Below are 12,776 nucleotides of genomic sequence, written 5' to 3' on the forward strand. Positions count from 1 at the left end.
TCCCGGTTCTCCAGGATCCCACCCTGGGCCAAAGGCGGGCAGGCAGGCGCTAAACCCTAAACCGCTGAGCCACCCAGGGATCCCCTAGGCAAATTTAAAGTACCCTCTTTTCCTTGCTCCAAAAAGTAGCCCAGCCCTTTCTAGTTATCCTCTGCCTTCAGGTTTGCTCTTGTGGTTGGAACAACCTATTACCCAGAACTGTAACCAGGTTAATAGCACTCCTTTTTATTCTCAAAAGCACTTGATTTTGGTGGGTAAACAATAAGGTCACCCTACGCAGCTCACAGCTGTCTTAAAGGCTGGGAGAGTTTCCCAAGGTCTAGAAACGCTTCTGGAACAGTGGCCATTCATTCAAAGAGGAGTTGCTTTGGCACAGCAGGCACAGGGCTAGACAGGGGATATAGCCGGGGTAGGGGGTGAGCAGGGTTCCTAGTCTCATGGAGCTTACAGTTTGGTAGGGAGGTGGAGTCTAACAACTACACTAATAAACGCATAAACTATACAATAAAGGCTGTGGTAAGAGCTGTATGCTGCTGAAAGTGTCCCTACTGTGGTTGATAAACAGGGCTAGAGGATCACTGACCTTTTCCTGAAGTCTTGGGGAGGTATTTGAAGAATGAAGAAGAGAAATCCACATACTGGAACAGCATGTGCAAAGACTTTGACACAATTTGGGACTGAAAGGAGGCAAACGAGTAAAAAGCAGAACAGGAAAATAAGGCTGAAAAGCAGGCTGGGTATATAGTAGGAAAGTTTGGAATGCCGACTGTATTGGTTTGCTAGGGCCATCGTAACAAATTAAACCTCGAATTCAGTGGTTTAAAACAAGAAAAATTAAAAAAAATAAAAATAAAACAAAAATTTATGAGGTGCCTGGCTGGTTGGGTCAGTCAGTGAAGCATGAGACTCTTGACCTCAGGGTTGTGAGCTTGAGCCCCACCCTGAGTATAAAGATGCCTTATAAAGAAAATCTTTTTTTAAAAAGTTAAAAAGTTTATTTATTCATGAAAGACACAGAGAGGGACTGAGGCAGACAGGCAGAGGGAGAAGCAGGCCGCATGCAGGAAGCCTGATGTGGGACTCGATACTGGGACCCCAGGATCACGCCCTGAGTCAAAGGCAGATGCTTAACTGCTGAGCCACCCACGAGTCCCATAAAATCTTTTTTTAAAAAGAAATAAATTCATTCTCTCACAGTTTTGGAGGTCAGAAGTCTAAAATCATCGTGTTGGTACACACTTTCTCTGAAGGTTCTAGAGGAGAATCCTTCCTTGCTTCTTCCAGTCCCTGGTGCCCTTAGACGTTCCTTGGCTTGAGGCTGCATATCTCTGGTCTCTGCCTCCATCTTCACAGGTCCATCTCCTCTTCTGTCTTATAAGAATACCTGTCATTGCATTTAGGGCCCACCCACATAATACAGGCTGCTCTCATGTCAAGATCCTTAATTGTAGCTGCAAAGACCCTTTTTTCTGAATAAGGTCATATTTGGGGGTTAGGACTTGGACATACCTTTTTTGGGGCCACCATTCAATCCACTATAATGACCTTGTGAAGATAAGAGACTTGATTTGGTGGGAAATGAGTTATTAATAAATCTATTCCCTAGCATATTAAGTAGAATAAAAACTCCATGTAAACTATGAACTTATTTAGTTAAAAATATATGTATGTCTATATGTAAATTGGATTTTTTTTTTCTACGTGATTTTTACTTTTCTCTTCTTACCTCTGGTACTGTCAGATTATTTTTGAAACCCTCCTTAAAACTGGAAAAATTTTACAAAGCTCTTTACAGTTTGAAGAAAAGCTTTTGTAGGAGTATGTGAGAAGATTTAACAGTACATGAGGAGTGGGTTTTTTTTTTTTTTTCCCTGTTCCTATTGATGGAAGTATCTGAGGAAAGGGTTTTAAACTGTGAAAGGAGGTTCGGTTAGAAATTTGAACTTTAAAAGTAGCTGGAATTGGGGGCACCTGGGTGGCTCAGTTGGCTAAGCATCTGACTCTTGATTTCAGCTCAGGTCATGATCTCAGGGTCGTGGGGTTGAGAGTCTGCTTAAAATTATCTGCCCCTCCCTCTTCCTCTGCTTGCATGCTCTCTCCCACTCTGTGTCTCTGAAATAAATTTTTAAAAATATTTTTTAAAGTAGCTGGAATTGATTTAAAGTCGGTTGTGGAAATGGTAACTGCAAGAAGATGGACATGTGAATTATCTTGACTAGTGATCATTTCACTGCATATATATATATCTCCATTATATTGTATACCTTAAGTGTGTACATTTTTTAAAATTTTTATTTATTTATGATAGGCACACAGTGAGAGAGAGAGGCAGAGACATAGGCAGAGGGAGAAGCAGGCTCCATGCACCAGGAGCCTGACGTGGGATTCGATCCCGGGTCTCCAGGATCGCGCCCTGGGCCAAAGGCAGGCGCTAAACCGCTGCACCACCCAGGGATCCCAAGTGTGTACATTTTTATTTAATAATTTAGCTATGGACCCATAATTATTTATATTACATAAAAACATATGCTCTTCCTGTTTCTAAAGAAGTGTAAGTAACCTGCTTTCTATTTGGAAGGCCTGAGGAGGGACATGGTCAGGCATGCATAATGAAAGAACATTATAGAATGCTCTGCTTGGCCAGTGTCTTGGCCAGGTCATCAAACCAGTTGAGATGAGTGATGAAATTGTACTTTATCTTTTCCTTGGCATTTTGGAGTACACTTAGAGAAGTAGGGAAAAGGCTTAGGTCAAGACTAAATACCTTGCCTGGCACCATACTCACAAATAATATTTACCCTAAGTCCTAAAATTTAGCTAGGTGCCATTTAGTAAATCAGTCCTTGCTTTGAGGCACAAAATGGTATCCTACCAGCTTGGGAGAGTTAATTTTTCTTTCTAAATCTCCAGGGAATTCCAAGGAGTATACCACTGGCAAAATCTGACAATTGTTTAATAACTATAGCCCCTATTCTATGGCAGACTTTAATATATTCTATGTAGCAGCTGCTTCCTTTCTACTTAATACATTTAAAAAATTATGGTCTGTCCTCACTATGAAAAAGAAATAGTAATTATGTGACATGATAGAGGTGTTAGTGAATGACACAGTGGTAATCATGTTGCAATATATAAATATCAAATCAACACTGTTGTATACCTTAAACTCAATGTTATATATCAGTTATATCTCCATAAAAATAAAGTTACAATCTGATCCTTCTTGATTTTTTTCCCAATAATATTTTCAATTGGAAAATATTTCAGGAAAATGGATAAGGTTATTTCCAGTTTAGATACAATCATTTATCTCACTTTTCAAAAGTAAACAGATTTTTTTAAGTAAACGGATTTTAAACTTTTCATTGAAATCACACTTTTGTAAAGAAAATAGCAAGAAAAAATTTCAACTTGTTAAAATTTGTCTTAGTGGACAAGTCTTTAAAAATCAGTAATCTAGGGCAGCCCTGGTGGGGGTGAGGCAGCCCCACGTCGGGCTAGATTACTGATTTTATTTATTTAAAAATATGTTATTTATTTATTCATGAGAGACACAGAGAGAGAGTAGCAGAGACACAGGCAGAGGGAGAAGCAGGCTCCATTCAGGGAGCCCGACGTGGGACTCCATCCTGGGTCTCCAGGGCTGAAGGCGGTGCTAAACCGCTGAGCCACCAGGGCTGCCCTATAAGTTATGTTTAAAATAAAGGCACATATGAATTTATTTCTAATTTTGAACCTTTACTCCTGAGCCCTGTCTTTGGGGGAGAATGCCGATAGCTAACTTGTTATTTAGAATCTAAACACCTAGGGCTTGCCTTCATGTTCCACCTGCCCTCCCACTCTAAACTGGCTATCTCTTCTACTCTTTTTGTGACTTTGGAGCATCTATTACAAATGGTAGACAGGAGAAACACAACCCTTTCAATCTTAACAGATTTGGGGGGAAAGTTTGAAAGTACAAATACACTGTTTCTGAGTTATTCGTAAAGTTTGAAATTCAAGGCTATCCCTATTTCTAATTACTACAGATATGCCAAGGCTGGTTTATAAGACCAAGAAACATGTATTTGTTCTTTTAAAGTAATCCTGTAGTGTATGTGGCTATATAGTTATCTTTTCTTCCATTTCTTAAATCGATCAAAGCAGGTTAATTATTAGGTCTGTAATTAAGGAGTCAAATCATGAAAGATGAATATATCTTAGATCAATGAACTAGTTTTGTTTTTGACTGTCAAAATGGAGAACTAGAACTTAGTGAAAATTATATTGTACTTGGGTGTGTGTGAGTGTCTTGAAATCAGTGTGATGAAAGTATTTTGAAGAAACAAATTCAGAATTAGTAAATCACCTGATAGTGAACGTTTCTTATGCTGGGAACTCACTCCCCAACAGATGGTGCTAGCTCTCCTCTAGTTAGAGCTGCTCTGGTCTACCCTTTCTTAAAACGTTCCATGCATGACCTTGAAAGTGAAGAGTGATGTCGTGATTTGGTTTTTTGTTTTGTTTTGTTTTGTTTTTTCCCTGTCTGTCCCAGCTGATGTGACCACCATCCTGAATCTTTTTTTTTTTTTTTATTGGAGTTCAATTTGCCAACATATAGCATAACACCCAGTGCTCATCACATCAAGTGCCCCCCTCAGTGCCTGTCATCCAGTCACCCCCACCCCCCGCCCTGATGTGGTAATTTGTATAGAATGTATTGTAAACTTTCTTCTATTGCACCCAAACTTTGGTTTATGGGTTATTATTCCACACAACCCAGTTGAAAAATCTATGATTGTATCCTCTTATGAAGTTGATTTCTTCCACAGCAGCTATAGGAAATAATTTAAAAGGTCATTTATGTGGTAACAGTGGATGGTGTTTAACTTTTTCTGAAACACTGGATTACAGAAGGCCTGTCACTCTACCTGCATGTCCCCCAAAATGACACTTGGTTTTGAAAATGTTAGAGCTGTGTGCTTCTTCCTAACCTAATTAACTTGGCAAATGTTTAGTGATAATCTGCTTGTATGTTATCCACAGTACTAGGAACCGGGGATGAAAATAGAAGTTATGCTTTATAGTTCTGAAAGACCCAGGCCAGTGTTTCCCAGAATTAAGTCATTTTCATATAGCCTACGAGATTTTTTGCCATGGTGCACTTCTTTACTGTAGTAGGCTTTTCTTTAAATTGGCTTACTTTTATTTTTAAAAAACACTCTATCACCAATATTAAGTTTTAAAGTTTCACAGAGAGAGGGTAATCATTACAAAATATCATTTTATTAAAAAAATGTAAATTCTAGATAATTACTTTTATCTATAAAGGGTCCAAGACTGAGGTCTGCACTCTTTTAAAAGCAGAAATTAATCATTACACAACAGAAAGATGCTAAAGCCACCCTAGCACCAAAATAAAATGTTTTCCCTGATGTAGATTATTAAAAGGGGACCAACTCTCACTCTATGCAATAAATAAAACCATCTGTAGTACCACCAATGGTGAGTGTCCTACAATTTGGGAGACATTCTAGCTAGAGGGAGATACACATGTAAACAAATCATTACAATACAGTTTCATTAGTGGTACATAAAGATCTCAGAGTACTATGTAGAACATGATGGAAACAGATTAGCTCTCTGTGGGGGAAGGGAGGCTGCAAGTTATCGTAAAGAAAAGTGATGTTTGAGCTATTTATTGAAGGGTGAATATAAATTCACCGAGGAATGGTAAAAACAGAGCATTTCAGAGAAAGTGAAGTAGCTGAGCAAATGCATAGTGTGGTTGGAGTAGTGTGGTGTGCTGACCTAAGGGGAGAAGGAAGAAGGAATGCTAAAGAGGTTGGCATGGAGATTAGGAGCTAAGTTTTGAGAGGTTCAGTGTGTGTACTCATACACACACACCAGGGAGCTTTCTTAATTCTTTTGGTAATGGGACTCCATCAAAAGTTTTTAAACAAGGGATTAAGAAAATTAGATCTACATTTTATAGGATGATTCTGACAGATTCATAGGATGAATTGCAGGGAGTAGTGGTAGAACCTGGTACAAGCAGATCAGTTAAAAGTCTCTTGCATGCAACGTATTTACTCCTTAAAAATTTTTTTTCTTAAATCAGAGAAAGACAAATAATCTATGATCTCACTTATATGTAGAATCTAAAAATAAACTAGAGCTCATAGATACAGAGAACAGACTGGTGTTTCCAGGGGCAGGGGATGGTGGTTGGGCAAAATGGGTGAAGAGGGTCAAAAGGTACAAACTGCCAGTTGTAAGAAAATAAGTGCTGGGGATGTAATGTATAGTATGGTGACAATAATTAACTATACTCTATTGTATATTGAGAATTGCTAAGAGAGTAGACCTTAAAAGTTCTCATCATAAGGAAACAAATCCATCCAATATGTGTGTGGTGATGGATTTTTTTTTTAATTTAATTTTTTTGTGGTGATGGATATTAACTAACTTATTGTGGTCATCCTTTCATCATTTATACACATATCAAATCATTATGTTACTTTATATACCTAAAACTAACACAATGTTGTATGTCAATTATCTCAGTTAAAAACAGATATTTCTTAGCTTTGTCCACTGAAAATACTTAGAAACAATGACTAGCCCCGCAGCATTCAGCATCCCTAGAGCCAGACTATAGTCTCTATTATTTTTTCCTAAAAGGAACCATGACTTTGGAAGAGTGGCTAATGCCAGGTCTAGGGCAGGAAATGTACAAGATAAGCCTGGGATATCTGGTCATTTCAGAAAGAAAGAAGCCTTCAAGGTCTTCGGGTGTCATATTAAAAGGATTCAAAAGACAACACTGGCTAAAGTGGGGACAATCTGAATATCAATAAGAATAGTAACTGCAATGAATTAAAACATACCAAATATTTTTAAGCAAGCGTACAAGTTCCTAATTATACTAAAAAACACCAGCCTAATTGATCACCTTTTGTTTTTTCTTAGAGAGGAAGGGGAGCCGTGGAAGGAGGAAAAGGAGAGGGAGAGACAGAATCTTAAGCACGCAACATGCCCAGCACAGAGCCCAATGTGGGGCTCGATCTCACCACCCTGAGATCATGACTTGAGCAGAAATCAAGAGTCAGACAGTTAGCTGACTGAGCCACCCAGATGCCCTAATAAGAAGTTTTTTAAAAATTGAATCTATCCTTCCTCTGGATTAGCTCCACTGGTAGACCGCTCAGATTGCCAGTAAGAAATGTTTACAGGTATTACTTGAGGCGGTTTGTTATGGAGCTGGTGGGAGGGCTGGTGGAGGCATGATTACACAGCAGAACTCTGTTCTAGGCTTTCAGTGCCATAGAAGGGCCTCAAGCCACTGTAGAACTTGGCTTCAGGTGTCCTTGGGAAACCACAAGTGGTGGTGGTGGAGCTGTGGCTGGATGATGGGGATCTGGACCCCACCCTCTGTGGTCTTCAGCTGGAGTCAGTGGTGTGTACATCTGCCATTGGCCTTTTGGTGGATCTCATATTTGTTTAGACTTGTCCTGTTGGCTGGAAGCTGACTTTATGTGCAATGGAGAATGCTGTTTTCACAAACACTGGCTCAAAATGTCAAAAACACCAGCTGCAGTAATTCAAGATAGTGTCAACTCCCTGACAAGCCTGGCTTTGTTCAAAAGGGGAGTGCAGGGGTTGAGTCATCTTTGGAAGATACTAGCCTAAAGAAAGAGTCATCAAAAATTCAGAGCCTGGGGATCCCTGGGTGGCGCAGCGGTTTGGCGCCTGCCTTTGGCCCAGGGAGCGATCCTGGAGACCCGGGATCGAATCCCACATCAGGCTCCCGGTGCATGGAGCCTGCTTCTCCCTCTGCCTATGTCTCTGCCTCTCTCTCTCTCTCTGTGACTATCATAAATAAATAAAAATAAAAAAAAAATTCAGAGCCTGGTGGACACGTGCAGAAAGTTGAAGAGGACAAACTTTAACCTGAAGGAGGAAATAATTTCCGTAATAGAAGAACTTAATGAAGAAAGATCCAGACACACAAGGCAAGAAGAGATGATGGCTAAAGTTATAAGAATGATATGGTCACTGAGCTAGGAGTCACCACATCTCAATAAGCTTTACCAGCCAACAGCTCCCTCATTATCCCTCAAAAGGGTGGACATGATCTGAAAGCAGAGCTGCTTTTTCCCTCTGTTCAGGCTCCTGTGCTGCCAAGCCACATTCACCCACCTATGCTCCAATATGAGGTTCATTACTACCCCACCCCCATCCAAGGAAATAGTTCCTGTGGAGACTTCCTTTTCCTTCTCATCTCCTGGGAAGCACTTATGGGGAGCTCTCTTCTTGGGCTGGAGTTTCTCTTCCACTTTCAAATCCTAAAAACAGGCATTCTTTTGGGGTTGATTCAAATATCAAATGAACCAACTATTGGAACCAACATCCAAAAACTAGAGACCTCTAAAATTATGTCTCTTCAAAAAGAATTTAATCTCATTCATCAGCATTTTAAATGTTACTTAAATGACCATACTTGTGCTCAAAGTAACATCCAATAGAACTTCAGTTCTCAGAATAATGGTTTTTGCTTTGTTTCATTTTAAGATTTATTTATTTGAGGAGAGGGGCCGAGGGAGAGGGAAAGACAGGAGAGAGAATCTCAAGCAGACTCCCCACTAAGTGCAGAGCAAAACATGGGGCTTGATCCCAGGTCCCTGAGATCATGACCTGAGCCAAAATCAGGAGTCAGACACTTAACCGACTGAGCTACTCAGGTGCTCCCTCAGAATTCTGTTTTATAAATATTATTTTCATATGATTTCATAAAGCTTTTTTTACTTTATTTTTCTCTATACATAGTATAGATACAGTGTTGTATTTGATTATGTGGGCAGTTTGTCAATAGTGTACAATTCCTTTTTTTTTTAATTTTTTATTGGTGTTCAATTTACTAACATACAGAATAACCCCCAGTGCCCGTCACCCATTCACTCCCACCCCCCGCCCTCCTCCCCTTCTACCACCCCTAGTTCGTTTCCCAGAGTTAGCAGTCTTTACGTTCTGTCTCCCTTTCTGATATTTCCCACACATTTCTTCTCCCTTCCCTTATATTCCCTTTCACTATTATTTATATTCCCCAAATGAATGAGAACATATAATGTTTGTCCTTCTCCGACTGACTTACCTCACTGAGCATAATACCCTCCAGTTCCATCCACGTTGAAGCAAATGGTGGGTATTTGTCATTTCTAATAGCTGAGTAATATTCCATTGTATACATAGACCACATCTTCTTTATCCCTTCATCTTTCGATGGGCACCGAGGCTCCTTCCACAGTTTGGCTATCGTGGACATTGCTGCTATAAACATCGGGGTGCAGGTGTCCCGGCGTTTCATTGCATTTGTATCTTTGGGGTAGATCCCCAACAGTGCAATTGCTGGGTCGTAGGGCAGGTATATTTTTAACTGTTTGAGGAACCTCCACACAGTTTTCCAGAGTGGCTGCACCAGTTCACATTCCCACCAACAGTGTAAGAGGGTTCCCTTTTCTCCGCATCCCCTCCAACATTTGTTGTTTCCTGCCTTGTTAATTTGCCCCATTCTCACTGGTGTGAGGTGGTATCTCATTGTGGTTTTGATTTGTATTTCCCTGATGGCAAGTGATGCAGAGCATTTTCTCATATGCATGTTGGCCATGTCTATGTCTTCCTCTGTGAGATTTCTCTTCATGTCTTTTGCCCATTTCATGATTGGATTGTTTGTTTCTTTGGTGTTGAGTTTAATAAGTTCTTTATAGATCTTGGAAACTAGCCCTTTATCTGATATGTCATTTGCAAATATCTTCTCCCATTCTGTAGGTTGTCTTTGAGTTTTGTTGACTGTATCCTTTGCTGTGCAAAAGCTTCTTATCTTGATGAAGTCCCAATAGTTCATTTTTGCTTTTGTTTCTTTTGCCTTCGTGGATGTATCTTGCAAGAAGTTACTGTGGCTAAGTTCAAAAAGGGTGTTGCCTGTGTTCTCCTCTAGGGTTTTGATGCAATCTTGTCTCATATTTAGATCTTTCATCCATTTTGAGTTTATCTTTGTGTATGGTACAAGAGAGTGGTCTAGTTTCATTCTTCTGCATGTGGATGTCCAATTTTCCCTGCACCACTTATTGAAGAGACTGTCTTTCTTCCAATGGATAGTCTTTCCTCCTTTATTGAATATTAGTTGACCATAAAGTTGAGGGTCCGCTTCTGGGTTCTCTATTCTGTTCCACTGATCTATGTGTCTGTTTTTGTGCCAGTACCACACAGCTTTGATGACCACAGCTTTGTAGTACAACCTGAAATCTGGCATTGTGATGCCCCCAGATATGGTTTTCTTTTTAAAAATTCCCCTGGCTATTCGGGGTCTTTTCTGATTCCACACAAATCTTAAAATAATTTGTTCTAACTCTCTGAAGAAAGTCCATGGTATTTTGATAGGGATTGCATTAAACGTGTATATTGCCCTGGGTAACATTGACATTTTCACAATATTAATTCTGCCAATCCATGAGCATGGAATATTTTTCCATCTCTTTGTGTCTTCCTCAATTTCTTTCAGAAGTGTTCTATAGTTTTGAGGGTATAGATCCTTTACATCTTTGGTGAAGTTTATTCCTAGGTATCTTATGCTTTTGGGTGCAATTGTAAATGGGATTGACTCCTTAATTTCTCTTTCTTCAGTCTCATTGTTAGTGTATAGAAATGCCACTGATTTCTGGGCATTGATTTTGTATCCTGCCACGCTACCGAATTGCTGTATGAGTTCTAGCAATCTTGGGGTGGACACTTTTGGGTTTTCTATGTAGAGTATCATGTCATCGGCGAAGAGGGAGAGTTTGACTTCTTCTTTGCCAATTTGAATGCCTTTAATGTCTTTTTGTTGTCTGATTGCTGAGGCTAGGACTTCCAGTACTATGTTGAATAGCAGTGGTGAGAGTGGACATCCCTGTCTTGTTCCTGATTTTAGGGGAAAGGCTCCCAGTGCTTCCCCATTGAGAATGATATTTGCTGTGTGTAGTGTACAATTCCAAGTGGATTCCATAGAATTCTTCAGAAGGTCCCAGGCAGGATTGATCCCTAGCTGTGTCTAGTGATTCAGTAATACACATTGTATTGGCTTTCTCTTTTTGCCTGTATCTCTCCCCTGTTTTCTGGGATTATCTTGTAAATAAGTCACCTGTATTTATGAGTCCCTAGCTCTGCTTTTAGGGGAAACTAAACAAAGACATTGGAATGTACATCCAGCCATACTATATATAACTAGACTCATCTTCTATTGCTAGGGTTGTAGTTAATGTGGACGTTGCCGTCTATAAATGAAGCTTAGTCACATCTCTCTGGACTTCAGTCCTTGTCAGAGAGTGAGAGAGAAGCATGCAATGGGGACAATGTCATCCCCAGATGGTGGATGCCTCTGGCCCATGAATTCTCTAGAGCTCTCCCATGCTGTGCCTTCTCACATGTTCTTGAATGTATCGATCACATTAAATCAATGAGATTGACTGAACTTCTCCTTGCTTATTCCAATGTTTCTCTGTATCACCCAGAAAAGTACTGGAATCTTTCGTCATAGGTGTCCATTAATAGTGGTGCAATCTCAACCAGTGTCTGGCAACAAGGTAGTAATTCATTTTCATTAGAAAAGTGGTGAGCGGCTGTATTGGGGTAATTTTAGGAGCTGAGAGACTGGAGAAGCTCAGCACTTAGGCCAATCCTGATAAGTGTCAGAGAGCATCTCATTAGAACTAGGTGCATCTCATTAATCTTGGGGTGTATGATAAACGAGATAGAGCATTCTCCAACACAGAACACCCACCACCGACAGTCTTTTTCTTTTCTTTTAATCATCACCTGCAGCCAATATATGCCCCTGAACTGAGAGCTTCAGAATCAGAACAGGTGTCTGTTACCGGGATCTCAAGGATTGATGCTCACTGGCCCTTAGACTGGGTCAATCTGGCAGAGACATTCTGCAACAGTCTAGTGACTCTTGGTTCTCTGTCCTTATCTAAGAGAAAAACACCAAAAAATAAAAAATAAAAAATAAAAAAATGGATTGGAAGCTTGGCTAGGGTGTGCTAACTGTGGCTTCACTATACTATACTTACACTTAGGTCTTACTTTGTAGACACCAAAATATTAGTATCTGTAGGTTTTTCCTCCTGGGCTAGTTTTTTGTTTGTTTTGTTGTTGTTATTGTTCTGTTTTTCAGGAGAGAGATCCCTTCTATCCTCCCGCAGAAGGTACAAACCTGGCTACTATTATTCTAAGAGCTGAGTAGAGGCAGGCAGGGCATTAAAGGTTCTCACAACTCAATACATAGAATTTAACCTAACCTCCCTATTTTACCATTTGTCTTACTTCTCTGAGATATTCCTGAGGTTAGAACTCTGTTTTAACTTTCACAGTGAGAATACTTGTCTTCTTCTGTTGAAATGGGAAAGGTTTAGGTGCCTGGCTATGCAATGTTAGAGCTGGCATCTGGAGATCTAGTTGTTCCTTATATGGGCTTACAACTAATCTTGTCACTTCAAAATGACAGGTGCCACAGCTGTCTTGTGTTTTCTGACTTTTCTAATTGTAGGTGCTGAAATTTCAGCTTTCTCTGCTTTGTTAAGTCCCCACACCTCCACCTGTTTGCCATATTCCATGTTGTATACTAGCAGCAAATCATCCCTCTGAGAAAGTATTTCTCAGCTTCCCTTGCTTCTAGTTGTGGCAACATGACCAAGTTTTAGCCAAAGACATACAGGAAGAAATGCTGTGAGAGACACCCAGAATGACCCCTTAATGGG

The sequence above is a fragment of the Canis lupus genome, chromosome 12 (genome assembly GCF_003254725.2).
Source record: "Canis lupus dingo isolate Sandy chromosome 12, ASM325472v2, whole genome shotgun sequence".
Lineage (NCBI taxonomy): Eukaryota > Metazoa > Chordata > Mammalia > Carnivora > Canidae > Canis > Canis lupus.